The 24,329-nt window shown below is 41.3% G+C and overlaps 1 pseudogene; it reads right to left on the reverse strand.

Annotated features, from left to right (window-relative positions):
• Window positions 1–10,415: 10,415 nt before the first annotated feature.
• Window positions 10,416–21,408, reverse strand: LOC124251076 (cytochrome P450 2F1-like; annotated as a pseudogene).
• Window positions 21,409–24,329: the final 2,921 nt, after the last annotated feature.

Consider the following 24,329-nt stretch of genomic DNA (forward strand, 5'->3'; position numbering starts at 1 on the left):
ATCAAATAAATGCTGAAGGACTTTGTAAACTCCCTTTACATGCTTTGGAAATTTTCAAGCCATCATCAAGTGCTGTTCTATTTTGATTTGTTCTGCAGGTAGAAGTAAAGACCTTTGTGAATGGTAACTTCTTTGTGAACATTGCAAAGGAATTGAGAAATATGTACTTTGTAAAATGGAAAATCACTTTATAACAATGCACTCTGCTAAGATCTTTTGAAAAAAGGAAAAATTCTCATAAATTACAAAATATTTGGTAAACCACACAGAGTTTATAAAGACTCTATCCTATGTACCATCTAGAATCTTTGTAAAAGTTAAAGTGCTGTGTAAATTTCAAAGCATTTTAAAAGCTACAAAATGTTTTATAAGCAACAAGGAGTTCTGTGTACTACAGGATACTCTGCAAATTTCACAGGGTTTTGCTAAGGGCAAAGGATTATTTTAAAATGCATGGTGATCCGTCCATATTGATTTGCTTTGTAATTATAAAGTGCTCTTAAACTTCAAAACACTTTATAACTTGGAAAGATAAATAAATTCCTATACGTTTAATAAGAATCAAATTATTTACAAGAGGCAAAGTATTTTATACATAGTATAAAATATTGAGCTCACTAAATAACAAAGTAATTTGTAAATAGCAGCATTTGTCCACAATAACTTGCTTCGTTAAGTTTGTGATTTGTTAATTATAAAGTAATATAAAATGGTATAGCTTTCGAAGGACACAACCACCTCAGACATAGTCTTGAATCCTCTAGCACATTTTGTCGCCAAGTGCCTAGAACAGTGCCTGGTACAGAGCAGAGGCTCAATAAGGGTTTGCGGAGTGAATAAATATCGTATAAACTTGTAAATATCTTGTAAAAGTACTTTGCAAATTCTAAAATGTTAAATTTTAGCTTGCAAATTACATAAATTGTACTATATAATAGAAAGTATGACGTTTTGGTAATTAACAAATTGACTGTACATTATAATGTGTTTTATTATGTTTAATGCTCTTGCACATCTGCAAGGCAGTGCATTTTAGGTTGCTTTGGAAAATACCGAAGGGCTTAGAAATTTCCAAACATTTTGTTTCTAAAAACCTGAGTACACACGGAAGTGGTTCAAAATGGACAGCTGCTTAGTGAAGTATCAAATACATGGTGAAGAATAAAACACTTTTAAAACAGTGAATGATTCATTAAATCAATTCATTGGTAAAGTGATTTGTAAATGGCAAAGCATTTGTAAACAGCTTTGTATATTTTACATTTAATTTTAAAACTTAAGATGCTTAGCATTTTAAGATACTTGGCACGCTATAAAGCATTTGGAAAAAATAAAGAACCTTACAAAACATTACTCTAAATTATGGAATATTTTGTACATGAAAATTGTGATTTGAACTGCAAATTACTGCATCCATCACAAAGTAGTTTGTAATTCCTAATGTGGCTTCTAACACAAGGCAGTTGTCAATTGGAAAGAGTTTTACAAACGGCATCATGTTTTCTAATGTGCAGTCACTGCTGGAGACCTTGCTATCCTTTTAGACAATCAGAATAGCATTCCCTTCTTCCCACACAGCAAGTCAGAACATGGTGACTTTGGGCATAAAGTAATCCTGTTTCTCCATTACCCCACCCACCTGTGCCATGAGAGCGATTAAGAAAAGAGATTAACATTGGTAGTCTCTGTGCCCACAAAAAGAGTGAGCAAAGAGTAGTGAGGAGGTTCTGATGCTGACACCGTTCCAGAGATCAACTTCTCCCAGAAACAATGCAAAATTTGTACTAGTCATCAAGGTTATTCACCAGTATTCCCATTCTCCCCTCTCCAGAACCTAGCAAAACTTGTATTTCCCCACTCACTTTGAGACTTTCTTTGGCCAATTGAATATAAAGTAAAGTAATCATTATCCTTATTATTGAAAAAGAAACACTTTTGTTATTGTTACTACTGTTGTTATTAAAACAGAGACAGAGAGAAACAGAAAGATAAAAACTCAGGCAGAGAGTGATGTCCTCAGAGTTATAAAGACAGAATCACCGATAGCGACATCCACAGAGAAAATAATGAAAAAATAAAAATGCAGAGGGAAAATAGTGGGAGAGAGAGAGCAAAAAAAAGGGAAGGAAAACAAAGAGAGACAAAAATGCATCTCATCCACAAAACATGAGAGCCCTCACAGATCCTACTTTCTTCTTTCATTGCATCGCCCGCAGTATGATTATATCAGTCAGCTTATGCTAAATTCTGCTGCGGTAACAAACAATGCCAGAATTTCAATTGCTTACAACAGCAAAAGTGTGCTTCTTTTTCCAGAAAGAAGGAAGAAATACAGACCTTGAGCAAAAAAAAAAAAAAATTGTATCTCTTTCTCACTTTTTTTTTTTTTTTGCATGAGAAGATTTGCCCTGAGCTAACATCTGTGCCAATCTTCCTCTAGTTTGTGTGTGGGTTGCCACCACAGCATGGCCACTGACAAATGGTGTAGGTCCATGCCTGGGAAATGAACCCAGGCCACCAAAGTGAAGCACACTGAACTTAACCACTAGGCCACGGGGCCAACCCTGCTTACATTCATTTTCATGGAAAGTCAGCTCAAAATTCTGATGCAAGACTTCATTTTGAACTCAGGCTGAAGAAGCAGGCCTTTCAGGGATTTTGCTATTCTTGCAGCAGAAGAAAAAGAGGGATGGTGGCAGACCATACAGTGACTCCTAAAACTCTTGCTGTAACGACACTCAACACTTATGCTTTCATTCCATTGGCCAAAGCAAGTAATATGGCCAAGCTGGACATTTGTAGGGTGGGAGAATCAATATATGTGTAGAAAGGAGCCCTAAAAGGAAAGGTAGAGAATATTTTTGAAGAATCTATCACAATCCACCACAGTTATCAAGTCTATCATTTTCACTGGTTTGCCTTCCGGGACTCAAGTTTCATCACCGAGTGAACATCCAACCACTGCCATGTACTGCCAGGCACTGGTGTGGGGTGAACGCAGGGCATTCTGATTAGTCCTGAAACCCTGGGTGCTTGAACACATGTTTCATAGGCCATTTTGTCCAGACAGACTCTGGAAGTCAGATGCTCCTGATATGTAGGCCTGAGTGTCACATTCTGCTCCCACGCTAGCATATTTGTGACAGATTTTCCAAAGATAGCTGCAGAACTCACAGGCAGTTCCCGTCTAAAGTCTATATTTCTCCAAGGTCATAGGTGTTGGAGATCATCTTGAAGTGCTGAGCCAGCATCACCTTATTGGGCATGTCATTTTTACAGAATTTTTACAGGCAGTAGGTACAGAACTTCACAATAAGTATACAGAGTAAGACTGAGAAATACTATGAATACAGTGTGCAGGATGATTCTAAACCAGGAGCCCAGACCTGAAGGTAACCAGCTGAACAAATCAAATGACAGTGCACTGTTAGGTTAAATTAGTTGTAACCAATGTGCTTGCTCTCTAATCTTATGTAACTGGGTTTCTACTTCCCCAGAGGCACTTATCCATGTGCAACAGGAGGTGTTCACCACTGCACAGACACCTCCTTGCCCAGCAAGTAGATAATCAAGGGCTGTACAGTTATCCAAAACTACCTTGGACAATGAGTTAAGTGACCATTGCTGAACTGAAATTGCTTTGCCTGTGGAGTCAGCCAACTCTTCTAGTGTAAGGGAGAGGTTCCTGATCATTTCTTCATTGGTACTCACTCCAACCCATGGGAAGAAATCTCTTCCCATGGAGGCAAACCCAGAGTCGTGCATGCCTCCTGGAAGTTCTTGTTTAAAGCAGTTGTAATGGTTTAACAGAATGGACCAGTGAGAGGCCTCTGTTTGGTTATGTAGCAAATATAGGCCAGTGATTATGGCAAGGGCATATTGTCCTTGTATTCTCCAGCTGTCGAGACAATGAGTTGCCCAAGCATAAAGGCCATTACTGAAACTTCTACATACGAAGGTAGAACCAAGAGTGTACATAAGGCTTCGCCATGAGAGGGGGTAACATCTATAAACTTGTCATTGGCATAGAAGTTTTAGCACTGTATTGCCAAGGCTGCAATACTATGTTGTTCTGTACCAAGAGATTGCCCAAATATATGGTTATCAAGAAATTTACAGATGCCCTGGGTTACATTGGCAGACCTACAGAATTTTTCATACAAATATTCAAAAGATCTTGTTTTCCTCTCCCAAGGCTGGGTTAAATTAAAGCAAGGGACAAATTTAGGAGGGCTTATCACCCTTGGTTGGTAAAATGGGCCATCAGATCAATTTACACAAAGAACAGTATTTGGAATCCAAGTGAAATTACTTAAAAGGTGAACTAAAGAATCATTACTGTCTTGGACAGACTGAGGTTTCTGATGGCAAATCCAGCAATCAGAGAGGTTCCCTCTTTTGCAAAGGATTAAGAAATGGGAACAAGGGCTTTGTCCTTCCAGGAAAGAGAGGGAGAAAATAAAGTAGGAAACAGCAGCAGGAAGAGGGTATACAAGCCTGGTCCAGTCATCTTGGGAAAGCTGTCTGCCTCAGATAGCAGTTGCTTCTCTTCCTAGGCATTTCAATTTGGAGGTCTCCAGCATTTTTTCAGGACTAGATATAGAGTGGAGCCCTCTTTAGCTGTGAGATGTGTACCCAAAGCTTGAGTCCCTGAAGTCTGGCTGCCATCTGGGTAGTGAGGAGGATCTTGTATAGTTTCTTTTAAGGAGATTTAAAGGACAGTAAAATTGGAAACATCAGTTTGGAGCATCACAGCCAGACATTTAAGGAAACTACAAGAATTTAGGATCCAGTCAAGCTTATAGGTATATAACAAAACTTTAAAGACAATTAATAGGACTAGAATTTAACATCTACAAAGGCACAAGCATAATTTCTTTCTCCACCGTACCCTCATTTTTTAAAAATAAAGACAATCATAGTAAAACTAATTTGTTTGTATGAAACTTGGCCTGATTATTTATGTAAATGCAACAAAAACAGTGATTGACCATCTGAGCTCTTTTTTAAGATTTCTTTGCTGCAACCTTGTAAGCAAGGTCCTAGGATGACTTTTCAAGCAGTTCCTTAAAGTTGTCTGGCCATATCTGAGCCCATGTACAGCTTTTTAAAATACAGCATTCTAGTCAAATCCTTGGTAACGTAGCCAATATTTCCAGTTGTGTTTTGTTACAAGGAGAACAGATCTTCACTGAGTCCATGCAATACATATATTGTCATGAAAAGAATATTAAAAGATCAGGTAGAGAGAAAAAGATAACTATTTCAACCCTGTTGCAAAGATACACTTTACCAAATTGCTGTAAGTTATAGATAGCTTAAAGGAGAGGAGAAAAAAAGGAGTTCTTTACATCTTGAAAATAAAGCATTAAAGCAACCTGCTTTCCATTAGAGTTTTAGACATTCTTACCTAGTTCAGTATTATATCTTAAAGTTATCCAAAACTGTATTCCAGAGTACTTGTTAAAGTCTTTTTCATGAATCTCTTTGAAAGTAAAACATAATTTTAAAAGCATTGGAGTAAAACAATAACCATTTGGAACTGATAAAATACTTTGTTTTAAAGGAAGTGGGTAAATACAATTGACAAGAAAATTTGGGTACTTTTGTAAGATTGGATAATAACTACAATAACAGGTAATAACATTATATTCAGACATATCAGATTTTTAGGAATTTTACACAATTTCTAGAACACTTTTCAGTAACAGTCACCCATACAATATAACCTAAAAAGGTATACTATCACTTACTCAACCATGCTTCTCACGTAATTTGACATACCAAATAAGCCTAATTACTGTAATACGTCTTCTTATAAGAAGAGGGGATAAATCTTTTGAGATGTCCCAGGTGCCCTCTGGAAAATTCCAAAATTACACGCCAATAGAAAAAAATGTCATTTAGAATTTGAATATTTTGGGAAGATTGTCAAAAATATCAAAGGGTTTGGACACTTGACCAAATAGGATCACAGATCATTATGAAATAATATGTAAGTATCTATTTGACCAAAGTAACAATAACAGGTTTCAAAGGCAAACATAAAAGATTACATAGTTGTGAGTAAAATCTAACTCCTTCAATATTAAGAAGACTCAGTTTTCTTAAGTAATGAAATTGCTGATAAAAACAACACAGGAAATTATTCTGACAAAACACAAAACCTGTATTCTAGGAATATTGTTTAAAGGTAAGGCAGCTATAACAATCTGTTATCAAGAGCAGACCAATAACCCAAGAAAACCTTGTCCTCTTAACTGAAAAGAAAGCCAAATTTTCATGTGTATCACCTTATTTTGGTATTAGAATTTATTTGTTCCAATCTTAGCCAATCCTGACCATTCGTAAAATTCTCTTCCTGAGATTCCTTTCCATAAACCATATACAACTTCCTTTTTACATTCAGATTTTTCCTCTTTTCCTTTTTCCAGGTCTGAAATGAACTAGCCTTTCTTTAGGACAAAATTATTTTCTTTTTCTTCAGCAAAATGCACTTCCATTTCTTATATCTTCTTTTTCTGAAACACATATCCTACTTTCCTTGTATACACAGATGTTTCCCATTTTGTTTCTGGTAGTTTTGGTTACAGATACTAGAATTCCTAACCCTTAGAATCCCCAATTCCTAGTGAAAACTAAGAAGTAAGCAATTGTGGACTGGCAGAACTATAAATACATTTTATAATTTCTAGGAATATGCACTTTTGAATAGTGCAATCTTTCAATGTGGCACAAGATAGACCCAAATTTATATTTAGTTTCTTTGCAATAGGTAGCCAAAAGTAGACAAACCTATGTTCAGTATTTAATGTTTTAATAGTTTATCTTGTTTAGAAAATGATTTAGGTATTCAGTGACTATCTATTATTTAGTTTAACTTCGTATAAACTTTGAACTTGTTTATATTTATTTTAACCACTTACTTTCAACAATCATGCTTCGATTAGACATTAAATAGCCAACTACCATCTTAAGTTACGTTCTTGCTCACACATTTTGTAACAGAGACAGCATGAACCCACTTGACTAGTAAACCTAGGCAAAGAGAAAATTTGCACACTTTCATTACACCCAGGACTAACAACTTGAAGTCATGTCTGTTTTTTTTCCTTACACTAACAACCTTAAGCTAGCTTTTATTTACTAAAGATTTATTCTAGATACCATGAACCTGAAAAGCACTTAAGTTAGCTTCTATTATATTTCTGAGATTTTGGAATACTTACTTTATAAATACCTAATTTCAAGCCAATTAAATAGGACTTTTTAACAATTCTAGCAATACCATGTGGAGATAGAAAAATATCACATCTCCATAACATACATACATAGACACAGAGGTAGACATAAACAGAGACCTCATAGCTTTCATTTTAAAATGAAATGTACATGTTTCAGGTGTAAAACTCAAAAGAATAGTTGGATCCAAACTGTATTTCTGGCAGATGGACTAAGGTAAGGTTACTTATTCAGTGGCCAAATTCTTTTACTGAAGATTTTTCTTTGCATGCTGTAAGGATCCTTTGAGAACTGTTTTTGGAGTCATTTTGTCTGTTATCCAAAGTCTAGGGAATTGGTGTTTAAAATTTTACTTCTAGTTGTTTATTTGCTCCAGTTAACTTAGAAATAGCAATTACAGGCTTAGCATTTGAATCCACAGAGGGTCTGATCTTAAAGGGGGCAGGTTTTCACAAAGGAGAAGAGAGGAAGACAGTATTGGGAGCAGAGCCCAGACACAAGATGGCTGCCAGGGTGAGGCCTGAGACAAAAAAGTCGGGGAAGACAACGAAGATGATGCCTGAGACAAGGAATGAGGGGGAGAGGAACATGAGGCTTCTGAAGCCATTTTATTCTCCCTCCGTTTTTGAGTTGTTTCAAGTAGTTTAGATAAACTATCTTGTAGTGAGGCAATTTTAGAGTTTTGTGCATATCCAAAAGCTTCCAGGTACCAATGTAAATGAACAGACCATTTATTTTGCTTAATTTTAGAGTCACAGTCTTCCAACTTGGTTCCAAGAAAAGCTAGTTTGGGAAGATCAAAATTTCCTCATGATGGCCATTGCAATTCCGGACTGCTTTTGGTCTGTTTGGCCCACTCAGTTAAAAATATGCACGTAGGGGACCCAAAGTTCTCAAACATAAACATGACCAGCATCCCTGAAGAAGGTTTTCCCTCAGAACACTTGGATTACTGGGATCCCATTTCTGAAATTTCCTCTAAAAACTCAAGAAATTTGCTAGAGTCCTAGCCCTGATCCCGAAAAGAATCTAAAAACAAAAGAAAACTTGCCGGATCCCCAACCATGATTCCAAGAGGAATCTGAAAACCAAAGAAAACATGGATTTTCAGCAAACCCAAGCCCAGAGAGAAACTGTTACCTTCAGAAAACAACTGAGTACTCACCAAGGACGATGCCTTGAGCCCAAGGACAGAAACTTGGACCTGGAGGACAAAATTTCTCCCCTGAGAGGAGAAAATTCCTCCGCTGAGAGAACAAAGCATCTCCAGATCCTGAATAAACAGTGAGAGGTCAGAACACAAAGGGAGCAGAGCGCCAAATCCAAGAGGAGCCTTGCTAAACTGAAAGCAGGCGGCAACTCACAGAAGCAATGAGCACAAGGGGCTGGGTGCAGGTACTTCACTTGATTCTGGGAGTCACCATCTCTCCAGGGTTGCCTCCTTTGGATCTCACTTCTGACACCATATAAATCAACTTAAAAAGCAAATCTGCCTTTTATTTTTTCCTCAGAATGAGTTTATTTGGGAATAGCCAAAAGAATTGCAATTCAGGGTGTTTTGCTATGGCAAATCAGAGACAAATCCCATAAAGAATGGGAGCTGCCTTTATAGAGAAAAAAGGGGGAGTAGGGAGGGGCTGTTCTAAAGGAAAGCCCATTGGGGGAAAGTAACTGCTGAGGGCAACAACGGCTTCTCTTTGTCTGGACTGCTGCCAAGTGGGGAGACAAATCTTCCTTCAGTAGTTAAGTAGTTTTACTTCCTGTCCAAGTTGCAAGCTTCTGTCTTCCTGTTTGGGGTATTGATGATGTGTGATAGGGCATGAGAGCTCCCCCTCCAGGCTTTCCTGACTCCAATTTAATTAAAATTTCTTTTATTAATTTCCACAGTATAGATTTAAAAGTCACGTGCAAATAATATCCTATTACAGGTTGGAGAAAATATCTTCCTCTACTACCTTATTCAGCTCAACCTCCTCAGAAAGGAATGCTAGTAGTTGGGAGTAACATATAATGAAGGTGGAACATCCCTTACATGTATCAGTTATATGTTTAGAAATTTTCATAAACCTTTAGGAATAATTTCCATAACTCTGAAGACATTTGTATATTTAGTACTTGAATGTGTAGGAATATTTTGGAGATTCGATATGCTTTGAATTCTTGAGAATATCAACAAATACTGAACCATTTGACCTTTTCAATTATTATGTAATATTTATGAAAAGAACATGTTTCTGAAGAGACAAACAGATCAATTTGTAACCCAAAATAAATCGAACCAGAGTTGAAAAAGAAAAAAAGAATTTACACATGATGAGACAAGTACCATGTCTGCCTTGTTCTCCAACATAATTCTACTAATTAGTACAGTGTCCAGCAACTATTAGTTGTCAGAGTGATATTTAAAATATTTAGCATCTGCTATCGCAGGGCACTGACCACCAGAATGGATAGTATTCTTGCCTTTTCACTTTCTATTGAGAAGCAGTGCTTAAGATCACGGACACTGGTGCCAGACAAGTTGGATTTAAAACCCAGCCCTAGCTCTTCCTGGTTCTTTGACCACAGAAGTGACTTAGCCTATCTGCCCTTCAGTTTCCCAATCTGTACATGGAGATGTTAATAACAGTATCTTGTTTATGAGTCTACTTTGGGTATAAGTGAGTGAGTACATTTAAAGCATTCAGAACCCAGGTAGGCACATGGTTTATTAGGTGTAAGACATTATTTCTTATTCTCTTTCTGTGTCTGTTTTTCGCTCTCTGGTTCTCATTTTCTATTTGTCTATTTCTCTGTAAATCCCTCTGTTACTCTCCCATTCTGCTTTCTGTGGAGTGTCTCTTCTGGGTTGTTGTCTTTTTTCCCTTCTGCCTTGGTTCTTCTTTCTCTGCTCTCTATATTTAGTCCTTTTCAGTCTTTACCTCCCAGCCTGCCCCTACAAATTTTGATTCCACTACCACAGCTTCCCTGAGGTGAGAGCAAGACGTCCTCTCTGTTCCAGCTCCCTCCTTGCAGCCAGAAATGGCAGAGATGACCTCCCTCTGCCTTTCCCAGAGGACCATTCTCCTCCTTTAAATCAAGGCAGACCACATTGAATTTATTTCCATGATAAGTTTACTAGGAAACCAAACAAAAAATCCAGAGAAAGGTGAGACATGGACAAGCTTCAGGGTCCCTGAGTGACTAGAAGAGAAGCATAGACTTCCCCTCCCTCATGCTTTTGCTGACTCTGGATTGGCAGGTAGCCATGGAGATTTAGAACAAGTAGAAGACTTATTTGGGGTGGGGTGGAAGGTTTGAGGCAAAAAAAGTGAAACAGAAAAAGTGTGATGAAGAGAAGCACTGGCATGAATGTGGGCGGAGTCTCAGCGTTTGCACAGACGCGTCTGGAAGGGTCTTGGTATCTTGTTGGGGCCAGGGCCAACTGGGGTCAGGTTTATGTCCTCGGGCGCCCCCAGCGGCTGCAGTGAGAAGCTCTGCAGGATGGTGGTGAGGTAGAGGAAGAACACCATGCTTGCCAGCGACTGTCCCAAGCACATCCGACTCCCTGGTGGAGGGATAGGGTGTGAGTTGACATGGTAGATGGGATGAGAAGTTAAGTGACTTGCCAAAGGCCACAGAGCTACTGGTGACAGAGCCAAGATGCAGACCCCACAGGCCTGATTTCTGTCTCCATATTATTAAACCATTTCTGTAGTCTTTCTCATATGTGCTGGGTGTGCACAGTTGGCAATAGCATAAGTGTTTTCTCTTACAATTATTCTATTATTTTGCTACTATGTAAACATCAATATTTTTTCCATCAAGACAGTAGACTAAAATAAGAAAAATTAGAACCAACTCTATTGCAACAAATGGAGACTTCATGTTACGATATCTACCTCAAAGGTTTTCATCACTCTCTGCCTCTACCTACAGAATTGGACAGTGAGAGTTGGGTGTGTCTCTGAGCAGACAAAGCAGACACTGCCTTGGGATTTCTGTGTTTCTAAAGCTAGAATAAAGGCAGTGAAAGTGAGGAGCGTAATCAGGGCTGAGGGATGTAGGTAGGAGAATGAGATTCTGGCTGTTCCAAGGCTGTGACTCCCATCCTCATTCTACTCACCAGCAGAGAAGGGCATGAAGGCAGGGCTCTTCTTGAAGCACCGATTGGCATCCAGAAAGTGCTCAGGGTTGATCTCCTGGGGCGTCATGAACAGACTGGGGTCCTGGTGGACTGTGCTGAGGAGAGTGATAACATCTGTGCCCCGTGGGGGATGTGGAAATCAATGGTATGGGGGGCCAGAGCATGGGTCTCAGAAGCAGAACACACATTCTCCAGGGCTAGAGGCCTTGGGGACTTGAAATACAGAGTGTTGGGTGAATTAAAGTCTGAGGTCCCAAGAGCCGTGTGCAGGTCTCAGACTGAGATGTGTGGACCAGGTTCTGAGTTATGGGCCTGGCCTCCTCCTCAAAAAGGGCATCTCAGATCCCTGACTTGGTGTTCTGGGAAAGGGGAGTGGTCTCTGAGAACACTTGGGATAATCCCATGAGCCCCAGGTTCTGGAGAGGGGTCCTGAGAAGGAGAACCTGGACTTGTGAAGGGGCGAGATGTTCAGAATGGGTTCCAGGTGTCTGGGCACAGGAGGAAATCCTGTGGAAGAGGTCTCGTTTTGGGTGCCAGGACCTTGGATGCCATTGCTATAGCTCAGGGTGCCAGTTGCCAAGGCCCTGAGTGCTGGCGATTAGGGTATCAGATGCTGGTAACCAGGGTCTAGGTGACAGTTGTCAGGTTCCCAGGTGGATATCAGCTGGTGACACACCTTGGGCAGCAGGAAGCCACGGAATACTGTGTCCCTGGAGATTCGGTGTGGGTAGCTCATCGGCATGATGTCTGCAAAGCGCTGTACCTCATGGATCATGGCGTTCGTGTAAGGCATGGCCCCACGGTCCTCCAGTGCCGGTAGCCGTGCACGCCCCACCACATGGTCAATCTCCTCCTGTACGTGGGCTGTGGGCATCAGAGGCTGAAGGCACTGTCACTGAGGCTGGGCCTCTGTGTAGGAGTTTGTGGGATAGTCAGAGGGAAACTATTCTCACTTTTTGAAGCAGGAGGCGGGCCCATAGGAACTCGTTGGGATTTGTGGAAGACAGGGAGGGAAAGGAATGCTAATTGGGCTGGTCGGTTCACAGAAGCAGGTGATGGAAAATGACTGGGTTGGGTCATGGCGCTGAGGGACTGGGGTTGTTTCTAGGAAATGTGGGTGGACAGATAGCAGGAGATATGAGAGAATTTTTGGAGGCTAGAACTGAGCACGTGAGCAAAGCTTCTGGGCAGAAGGTTTGAGTCATGTACCCCTTGTGCATGTGAGCTGAATTCAGAGTTCCAGAGAGTCTGGAAAATGGTGACAGGGTATGTGGGAGAGATTGGAAGCAAGATTCAGGGCCCTTTGAATAAGATGGAGAATGCAATTATAAGGGTGCATGTGTAAGGCTGGGAGGGCTCTTTGGATGGGAGATTTAGAACTGATTCTGTACAATGTGAGATTTGAGAGTGGGACTGCATGGGAAGGGCTCCTGGTTAGGTTCAGGGGCGCACTTTGCACTTTCGGGTACTTTAACAGAGTGAGGAAGGCATAGAGCAGCGTGATGCTCAAGGGTTCTAGGCTGGAAAAGAGCAGATTGTGCGTGGTGGTCTCCAAGGTCTCCAAGTTGAAGTGGGTCATCAGGTCCTCATGCTCCTGAGGGTAGGGTGTATGTAGCCACAGGCTGTTGCTTGAACATCCACAACATTACCCCACCAGATTTGTACATCTATTTCTGTGTGTCAGTGTCTGCCCCATCTAAACCTTCCCTTGGGTGAACTGGGGGATGTGGAGGAGGAAGGCCTGATACATCTCACTCCAAGGCCTGAAAGCAGAGACTTGGAGGGTGCCTTAGTGACCATTAATGAGCATTAATTGATGATCCAGGAAGAGGATGAGGTTAACTAATTTTTCTAGGGCAAAGCACCCAGGTATTTGGGCTCTACCTGAGATGTGGTGGGCAGGAGCATCTCAGAACATTCCATCCTGTCCTCTGAGCTTACCCAACCTGATACTGATGTTGAGCTTCCTGGTTTTCTCTTAGGGCAGGGCTGGCAGACAAGCTCCAGGTCAGACAGAGATGGGACTTCCAGGCAATTTTTACCTGTGTCATCTTGGCGAGGAAGTAGTCGATGAAGTCCCAGGGAGAGTTTGGGTCAAAGGAGGCCTGGTGTTCACAAATGCTGAGGGTGATGAGGTGCTTCAGGCACTTCAGGTTATGGAAGAGACGTTGGTGTGGCCCAGGCAGCCAGTCTAGGAGCCTTGGGAAGATGTTGTACATCTAGGGGTGGGGCAGGGGCAGGAGGGGCAGGTGGAAATATAGAGAGTCAAAAAGGAAGGGTGGGTTCAGATATAAACCAGGGGAGTAAGGGAGAGCGGAGAGGTGAGACACGAAACGAGATGTTGAAGTGTCAGCTGAGGAATGGGTGGGATAGGCCAGGAGGTTAGAGATGAGGTTTCTGAAGTGGTCAGTGAGGTGTCTCCAACCCCTGCCCTGTGGGGTAATCTTGCCACCTCATACTAGAACTTGGTGTCTCCTTATCCCAGTAATCTCTGATCCTTGGTGTCCTCTTTCCCCACCCAATCTTTCTGTTCCCCAATTTTGAATGCCCTACCCCCCAACCCAAAAATTTTGTCCCCCGGTTCTTAAAGCTGCCCAACTCATCCTGGATGGACATTCAGCAGATGGCCAACCTTTCCCCAGTGGCTGTTAATGATCTGGAAGTTGTCACTGAGGAGCTGACTGATGGTCACTCATAGTCAAAGTGGCTGCCGAAGAGCACAGAGCAGATGATGTTGCACAGAGAACGTCTCAGCACCAAAGTGGGGTCTAAGAGCTGGCCTACGAGTGGGGGATAAGGAGGGTGAAGACACTGTCTGATTGCTCCACCACTCAGGACCTCCAATGTGCAACACAACAGAGTTTGTGCAGCAAAAAAAAACTGATTCAAATGTCATACAACTAATCTACAGAAATATAATTGATGCACAGAACATGCACTTGGCTACACAACATATAGCCTAACAAAACCTCAAAAGTATATAGTAACCCAGCAGGTCCCAGTGAACACTGAACAAGACATGGCAACCACACACACAGCAAATACGACAGCTGTGTATTGCAACACAACAAAATTCAATAATAAGGTTAATCACAGGGAAACTCAGAACACTTCAGAAGACACAGGGGCACCATACAAAATACATGGCTGTGTAATAACACATGTGCTGGAGTATTCCAGAACACAAGGCACACATACAAAAATGGCAAATTGCAGTGCAATATGCAACATCAAAATGACACACAGCAACAAGACAGACAGTACAGAACTCATTACAATTGGCATCATGACACAATAAATCAAAGCAATAGGACAGAAAAGGTGACACACAAGCAGTATCCAGCAACAGAACACTTGGAAACTCTATAAACAACTCACAAGTACACAACTTATAGAACTCAGCCCCCAGTTATGGGTCTCAGTGCAACCATACAGTACAGTACCACAGGGCATGTTTGACCATGCTACTATGTCGGTCATCAATAAACCACACAAGGCGCTACACCCAAAGACCCAATGACTCAACAGAAAAAATACAGAAAATAAGGGGAAATATACATCACAATAAGTTCGACATTATACCACATTACACCCTAGATTTCTCAGAATCTGAAGTAAGACCGTTTGAATCCTGGCTTGGCCCCTGATTCTCAATGTGACCTGTGCGCCAACTACCGCCTTCTCTGAGCCTTAGTTTCCACCTCTGAAAAATGGAAAAGATAACAGTTTCCACCTCATGAAGTTTCACAAGGAGTCTGTGCCATGTGTTCAGTTCAGGGCCTCTCCTATCACGACCCCTTCACAGATGGGAAATGTTAGTATTTTACATGCATCGTTTCATCAAAACCTGCAGAGGCACCTGATACTTTTGTCTACCCATGAGTTATGAAGGCTCAACGACCAAGGCATAGAGCTATTCATCTCGTTATGTCATTTTCCTATTTAAAATGGCGCTAAAAGTAGCATCCACCTCATACATTACAATGAGGATTCATTTTATAAATTTAAAATACTAAACACAGAGCATAATATATAGTAGGTGCTGTTTATTAGTTGTAAGTATTTTCTCCCAGTGTTTGCTTTAGGTTTATAGTATACATCTTGAACATAATACAGTCTACCTTCAAGAAATACGCAACACTTCACGTATGCTATGAGAACCTTAAGAGAGTATTCTGCAATTTTCTTTCTCCTGGACTCTGTGCTGCTGTCATAACTTTTACGTGTGTTAGACATCCCACTGTACATTGTTGTTATTCTTGCCTTTAACATGCAAACACTTTTAAAGAGTTTTTTAAAGTAAGAAAAAGGTCTTTCCTTTTTACCCACATATTTTCCACTCCCACAGTTCTTAATTCCTTTGTGTAGATACATATTTCTATCTGGGATCAGTTTCCTTCTGCCTGAAAGATTGCCTTTAACATTTTTTGTAGTGAAGGTCTGTTGATGATTATTTCATTCTGATTTTGTATGCCTTAAAAAGTCTTTATTTTTTTCCTTCATTTTTTTAAAGATAATTTTATCAGGCATAAAATTATTGGTAGACAGTTTTTTTCATCCTTTTAGGACTTTAAAGAGGTTGTTCGATTGCCTTGTGGCTTCCACTGTTTTCAACTGTAAGTGGACTGTCTTCTTATTTTTCTTGCTCTGTATAATGTGCCTTTCTTCCTCTGGCTGCTTTTAGGATTTTTCTATCAATAGTTTTAGACAACTTGATTATGGTCTGTCTTCGTATAGTTTTCTTGATGTTCTCGTGCTTGTAGTTTACATTGGGTTTTCAATTTTACCAATTATGGGATATTTTATCCTTTCTTTTATTTAATTTTCCTGTATTCTCTCTTTATTTTGAGACTTCCAATTACACATCTATTTGGGCATTTGAAGTTGTCCCACAATTTTCTGTGTTCTATTTTCACACCGTGTTTATTATTATAGGTTTGATAACTATGTCTTTGAGTTTCCTAATCATTTCTCCTGCAGTATCTAATCTTGTGTAAATCCCTTCTATTATTGTTTTTATTTCAAACATTGCATTTTTCAATGTTTAAGTTCAAGTTAGTCTCTTTTACATCTTCCATGTCTCTCCTTAGCATGCCTATGTTTTCCTTTAACTTCTTGAAATTATGGAATATGGTTACAGCAATTGCTTTAACGCCCTTGTCTACCACCTCTATCATTTGAGTCATTTCTGGGTCATTTTAGATTGACTGACTTTTCTTAACGTTATGGATCATGAGTAGCAGTCTCCAAGATGATTACCAATGGTCTCCACTTCCAGTATTTATGACTTTGTGTAATCCCTCCCTACATTGTAGCAAGGTTGATCTGTGTGATGAATAGAAAAGGACAGAAATTCTGGTATGTTACTTTGAGATTAAGTTGTAAAAAGCACTTTGGATTCCATCTAAGTTCTCTCCCTCTCTCTTCCTCTCTTTCGCTCTCTCTCTCGCTCGCTCTCTCTCTCTGTCGCTCTCTCTCTCTCTCTCACACACACACACACACACACACACACACACATCGCTAACTCTAGAAAATGCCTGCTGCCACGTTGTGAGCAGCTTTATGGAGAAGCCCACGTGCTTTGAAACTGAAGGCTGCTGCTATCAATCAGATCATTGGGCTTGGAGCAGATCCTCCAGTCCCAGCCAAGCTTTCAGATGAATGAAGCTCTGGCCAACCCTTTGACAGTAACCTAAAGGAAGATTCTGATACAGAACTACCCAGTAAATGCTCCTGCATTTACTCGGGAACTGGAAGATAATTTTTTTTTATTTTAAGATGTTTAATTTTGGTGTAATGTGCTACACAATGATAACTAGATCAGCCATATTTTCCTGTATCCTTAAATGTTTGGTAATTTTTTATTCATTGCCAGATATTGTTGGGCACCAGGTATATTCTTATTTCTATAAGTAGTCTTAAGCCCTAATATGGGGTACAGTTAAATTACTTGGAAGCAATTTTTCCTTTGGAGGCTAGTTTTAGGCTTTTTTTAGATGGAATTAGAGTATATTGTAGTCTAGGGATAATCTTAGACAACTCTTAAAGTAGTATCCTTCCAAGTGCTCTACTTAATGTGCCATATTATAATATTTTCCACCTGGGCGGAGGAAACAGGAGCTCTCTCCAGCGTGAGTGAGCTACGTGGACTGTTACGCTTCTTTTTCATGGTTCTTCCCCTGCCCTCAGGTAGTTCCTCATACGCATGTGCTGAGCAGTCTCAGATAGACACAAACAGACCCTCTGCAGATGTTTGGAAGTCTCAACTTTGGCCGCTCTCTCCTCACTAGTTGACTTCTCTGAGAAGTCTAGAGAGCTTGACCTCTCTTTTACTCTACCTTAACCAAAAGCAGAAATTCCATAATGCTATTTAAATTGTTCCTCTTTTCCTTGGATCAGCACAGAGCAAGATGTGGATGAGCACCAATTTTGGCTTGGCTTTGAATCCTAGTTCCACTACTTCCTAGCTTCGTGACCTTAGACTCTGTAATTTAAACTCTATGGGCCTTTGTGTCCTCCTCTGTAATGGTTCCTGCCCTATGTGGTTATTGTGAGGATGAAATGATTTAATATGTGTGAATTACTTAGCACGGCGTCTGACACACAGCAACCATTTAAGTCTTAACAGGTATTGTTCTAAAGATAATATCTTAGATGAGTACTGCATTGGTTAAGTGTGAACTCTAGTGCCAGTTCAACTTACGTTTGGAGCCGGATTCCTCCACCAAGTGGCGTTATGACTTTGAGATGGTCATTTTATCTCTTTGTGCTTCCATTTCCTTATAATTCCTGATTATTGTGTGGCTTATGTGAACTGAGGTGGTTAGCATAGTACCAGAAACATAGTGAGTGTTCAAAGTATAATCATCATCTCACCATCATCATCATAATCTCCCTCACAATTACATATGCTGGACTCCAAATACCATATGGACAGATAACAGGACCAAATGACAGTTGCTACTGCATCAATCTATCCTGCCACTATTCATCAAGGGAACACAGCACCCCAAACCAAAATACTTGGTTGCAGCACTCCAGGGTAAGCTATTCGCATTAGAGTCTAAGTGAATGAAGCTTCCAGGAGTGCTGCAGTGCACAACCTGCACTCCCATACAAAGTAACTTTGACATAAAAAGTCAAATGTCAAAGAGCCAGGACCAGGGCTGACCTTCATTTTTCCTTAGCTCTACCATCAGGAAGCTGACTTCTTCCAGGATGCGCTTCTCGAAGCTCTGTTTCCCCATCCTGATGTTATGCAAAGTCTGTTCAGCAAACTTTCTTAGGACCTTCCATTTATTGTCATTGGAGAAAGCAATAGCTGAAAGAAAAGTGGAGGAGCTAGTTCAATTGACATTCATTCCTGGAGATCACTGCCCTGTGAGTCTCTCTTCCCTGATACTGCTTGGAGAACCACAGAATACGTAAGTTCTCTACACTAGGAAGCCTTCCCTGATCTTCGCAAGTCAGATCAGTCTTCTTCTCTGGGCTCCCAGAGCTTCCAGGATTTTCCCTTCACAACCTTGATGAGTTCGTCATATCACTGCCTAGTGACAGGGCTGTTTCCCCCATTAGACTAAGGGCTTTGAGAGGGTAAGGGCCAATTATTTGACTCTGAACTGCTGGCCTCAAAACAAATGAAGTACATTATCTCATTGAATCTTCTGTCAGTCTCCTCAGAATAGCAGACTGAGGGTCAGATCAGGGAAGCTACCTGCCAAGAGTACACAGCTAGCATATGGCAGACCCCAGGTTGCTTTCTTTGTACTATGTATGAAATACGTAGATGGTGGCTGTTTTTAACAACACGCTATGTACGTTCTCAGATGTTTTACTGCCACAATTTAATAAGGTGACCTTATCTACCTTCTTCCTCTCCCTCTTCCAATATACATGGACAGTGGTAGCCATAAGCTCAAGCTAGAGGGAGCAGATGAAGGTAGGGAATGGGAAGTGATCTCAATATTAATAGAAAGATTTTTGCCCCCAGACACTCTGAGGCAAGTCAGACATCTGGAACTCACCCTATGGAATGAGCATAGGTTCCCCATGGGACTCTGCAGGATTGAGAGAGTGAGCCCAGGGTGCAGGTCTCCAGGTCACTCACCTTCAGCTAGGCCTCCGTCTTTTTTAGCTTCATATTAACATTAAACCTAATATTCTGAATAAATAATGTGAGCTTTAAAAGTTTGAGAAACACAGTAATAGCTATTTTCTCAAGTCCAAATAGGACAAGATATTGAATTGTCACCAAGGGTTAGACCTAGCATTTGAGGTGGATGCACTTGGAGTTTACAATGGAGTTGATAAGGTGTAGTTTGTTTGGGCAATATGATTGACAAGGAGTTGAAGCAAGAGAATTAGATTAGATCAAGTATGGGATTAGTGGATTATATTGAAATTGGTGATCAGAATGGTGTTGAGTTGGTGAGGTTGGTAATATAACAGGCCTGGGTAGAATATATTAAATCATAATCAGCCAAAGACCAGCAGGGACAAAAGTGTAGTGTGACAAAATCAGGTCAATTGACTTGATACACGGAGGAAAGACACTACAGAGCCACCATGGCGTGCCGGTCATAAAGTGGGATGGGATAAGTGCCTTGTATAAGATCTGGGCTCTGCTTAAGAATCCTGAGAAGTCTAAGTTAAGTGGGGTAAATTCTGTATTACTTTTTCTTTCTAAAGAAGGATTAGGAGAAGTGGGGATTACCTAGCGATTGGATGCAATCATGTGATATGGGTGATTGGATAATTGCATATTTCCAGCAGTGGGTGGGTATAAAAAAGCAGTCTTGAGGTCATTGTTTAAAAAATCAGTAGTCATTCAAAATAGAGGGTCTTTATGGCATTTTACAACTACTGCATGATGTTGGGAGGAGCAATGTTTCCAGTTAACTTTGTAGCTGGCTTTCTGTCTCTGTCCTTCCAGTCTGCTTAGTGACAGGGCTGGATTTTCTTTTTGAGTCCACACTGATTTCACTCTCCTACGAGGTTTTTACTTTTTCAAATGATATTGGAGTAGGGGATGGTTTTTGTATGTTGGTGTTCAGGTTGAATTTTGGTTTGGGTTGAAGTTGAATTTGTTATTTAATGTGTTGGATTGGGTGATTGCGTTTGTAGGATTTAGAAGGAAAATAGGTATTTGAGTCTGGCCAAATTGGACAGTATTTGGAATAGAAGATGGAGCTAAGGATTGGAGAGAAATTATGAATTCATTTTCACCAATAGGATTAGGATGGGATTGATTATGGAAATTTATCACGGAGATTGAGTTGAGGTCTAGGTGGACAGTCAGAACTGGTTCTGGATCATTTGACTTGTCAGTTGAGATGGAAGTTGAGTATTATTTTGATGCTAAAATAAAGGTTGATTATACTAAGGTTGAGCTTGAAATGGAAATGGGGATTCCAACAAAAAAGTAAAATTTAAGTTATTGATGGTGTCTGGGGATGGTGAAAGTTGGACAACTTCATCCCAGGTCCTGGACTGTGCAGTTTCTATGCCATCTGATGTGACTAGTTGGATCAATGACCCTGAGGGACACCAATATTGGATAACTATCTCTCTCTTTCATGCTGCAATAATGGAGAAAGTGTTTTCTGTGATAGAGGAGAGGAGGATCAGGCTTACTATTTCCCTTGTTGAACTTGGAAAATAAGGGGACATCACCCTGGCCACTGAAGTCCTTATCATGGTCCACAAGAGCCTCCTTCACAGCTTGGTATCCGCTGACGACCACCACCTGCCTGGATCCCAGATGCAAGGTGTACACAGGGCCATATTCCTTACTGAGCTGTGGGTAGGAACACAGAAGTTACATTTGGCCTCCCTGTCTCCCCTGCCCTCAAGCTAAGGGTTTAGTACCTCTGTGAGGGATGTGAGCATGTTTTGGGAGCTAAGCTACAGCAGGTTTCCCATGAATGGAAGGGGGTCTGGGTCCTGGGGGAAGTCTCTCCTTGCGCCTTGAGCCAAGAGTCAGGAAAAGACAGCTAAGAGCCAGGGCCAGAATTTAAGATGGCTGTGCTCAAAAGATCCATGGTTAAGGCAGTTGCAGGCAGCATCTGAAATGAAGGTGAGAGCGGTTGTGGCTGGGGAAGGGATAGATGTACCCCTCATCTCCATCTGGAACATGCCTCCCCCAGGGCCCAGATACAGAGGAAGTTGAGGAGAGGAAAAGAAGTAGAGAGGAATAGAGACAAGGAATCCGACTTGAGAGAGAAAGGGAGGGAAGTTGGGTGGGAGGAAGAATGAGAGAAAGAGTAGCAGTGGCAGAAAGAGGCAGTGATAGAGTGAGAAACATTAAGAAAGAGATAGGCAGAGAGACAAAGAGGGAGCCAGAAAGATATAAAGAAAGAGATAGAGAAATTGATAGATAGGGACAGAAAGAAGTAGACAGAGAGTGACTTACACAGAGATAGAGAGGCAGAGACAGAGAGAGAAAAAGAGACTTACCTCAAACTCAGAGAGACGTTGGAGAGAGCATAAGGGAAAGGCTTCTCTCTCTTCCTGTCTTTCTTTCTTTCTCTCTATCCCTGTCTCCCCTGCTGTCTCTTTCCCTCCTTCTCTCTATCTCCTTTTCCCTGTGTGTCCCTCTGTCTCTCCCTCCCTCCTTTCCTTCTGTCTCCACCTTTCCACATTTCTACATCCTTTTCACTGTCCCCATCTGAGTGTGGTTGGTGCCTCTAAGTTGTTCAATAGATGCCTCAAGGTTTTTATGCATGGAACAGGGTGGGGCTGGGGGAGAAGGTCCCAGAGCCGCTCTGACCCTATGATTCATTGTTTGACAACAAGGAATTCCCATGACCCCCTAATGGCTGAGCAACAGAGAGGGAACAGGAGACTCGGGGATAGAGCTCCAATTTAGATTCTCCTTCTCTTGCTCCTGGCCCTTGGGTGTCTGTGTAATACACACTGTAAGTGAGAGACTTGGTGAATCTCAGAATAGTATACTCAGATCTTCACTATTTCCTTGGATAACAGAGTCATGGAAACACTTACCCTTAAATAAAATAGATCATAGAACCATGAAACTATGACAGAATAAATAGACTCCTCAATCCATTAGAAAGTAAGCTCAGCGAGGGCAGGGATTTTTGTCTATTTTTTGAACTGCGTATTTCCACACAAAGGATCGGTGCCAAGGGTGGGTTTCCAAAACATACCCACTGCATCTTCTCTCCATCATCCTATCTGAGACCAGAACTCCCACCCCTCAGTTCCTCACTTACCTTTCCCCAGCTATCCTGACTGTCTGTTTGGAGAAAGTTGGAGAAGAGCAGATGCCCACACTCTCCACCCACATCCCTGGCTTCCCCCTCACCTCCTTCAGGGATTTCCACAGGTTCTCCACATGCACACCCAGGATATTTCTTACAAAGTGCTTGACTGCAGGGCTGAAAAGCGATGGTCAGAGGGTGAGGAGGAGGCGGAAGCCTGAGCGTGACAGCCACACAGCAGTTCCCAGGAGCTTTATTCTATTTGATCACCACGGAGCAGGTGCTTCCAGGTCTTATCATATCACTGTCCTCTTGCATCAACCCCAGAATTGGAAGTGGGAGGGAGGTCCTCAACATCCTACTGAGTCATTGCTCTTGGCATCATGCTGGTCACTTTACTTTGCTAGGGCTGGTGTATCTAAGTACCACAACTAATTGTTTAAACAAGAAAATTATTTGTCTTGTTCTGGTAGCTGTGAGTCTGAGATCAAGATTCTGGTAGTTTTCTGGCAATCTTGGTGTGTAGAAGCATCACCTTGATCTTTTCCTCCATCTTCATGTGCCATCCCCTCTGTGTGTGTATCTTGCTGTAAATTTCCCCTTTTTATGAGGACATCAGACATGTTGGATTGGGGGCCCATGCTTCTCCAGTTTGATCTCATCTTAACTAATTAGAACTGTAGTGGCCCTATTTCCAAATAAGGTCACATTCTGAGGCACTGGAGGTTAGAATTTCAACACATGAACATTTGGGGACAAAATTTAACCCATAACACTGAGTATGCCCTGCTCAATTACCTCTGGGAGATCTCTCCCAATTGTCCTACCCTCTTCCAAGGCCCGCCCTTGGCTGAACTCATTCCATGCCCCTTGGCTGTATCCCCATGCCTGTGTCCACCTATCTCTGTCTGACTGTGCTTATATAGTTCTCTGGTCCATGGGTAGTCTCTCCCTTTAACTTTCCTTTAGTCACAGCTCAGGGACTGTGGTTGTTTGCATCTGTTTTCTTCCCTTTTAGCTTATCCTTTTCCCAAATTCTCCTGTTACTTCCTTCTCTATCCATCAGATCCCATTCAGCCACCACATCTGGGTAACTAATTGTGTGTTGTCTTCTCCATGGCTTTGCATGTGGGAATCCCCCCTCTATACATTGTGGGAGCCTTCATTCCTCTTGCTTTTTCTGAACCACCTTTGCAAATACTCTGTTTCTCTGGTCTAACTCTTTTATTGCCCAATCAGCTCCCCATTCTGCTTCTATCTCTAGGTTCACCTGCTCAGATCAATGACCCCAGAGCTGAACAAACTATCATGTCACCATGACCTTTTGATAGAATGCCCCAAGGACAGAAAGTGTGCAAACCCACCTCCCCCAGGAGAAAGTTCTGGAAGTATGTTTTTTTCCAGGACACTCCCTATGCCTAAAAATAGAGAAAAAGGCTTGAGTGGTAAGTAGAAGTTAGATTCAGGAAAGGACTTTGTGAAAGTGGTGCCTTTTCTGCTCCTGTCTTCTACGGGAATCCAAATACTTGTGGATGTAGGTTAATTTGGGGCTACAACTTCCTATAAGGGAATTTCCCTCTTTCTCATCCTTGCCAGGGTGGGACTTGGTGTTCTAGGAGCTGGACAGGTCCTTGGTTCAGTTGAAGTTCTGCTTTCTTCCCTATATTTGCCCCTCTCCCTTACCAATCACAAAATTAGAAGACAGGCTCAGGACGGGTCACAGTCTAGCCTCCCCAACTAGG

This window comes from Equus quagga, chromosome 13 (genome assembly GCF_021613505.1).
Source record: "Equus quagga isolate Etosha38 chromosome 13, UCLA_HA_Equagga_1.0, whole genome shotgun sequence".
NCBI lineage: Eukaryota > Metazoa > Chordata > Mammalia > Perissodactyla > Equidae > Equus > Equus quagga.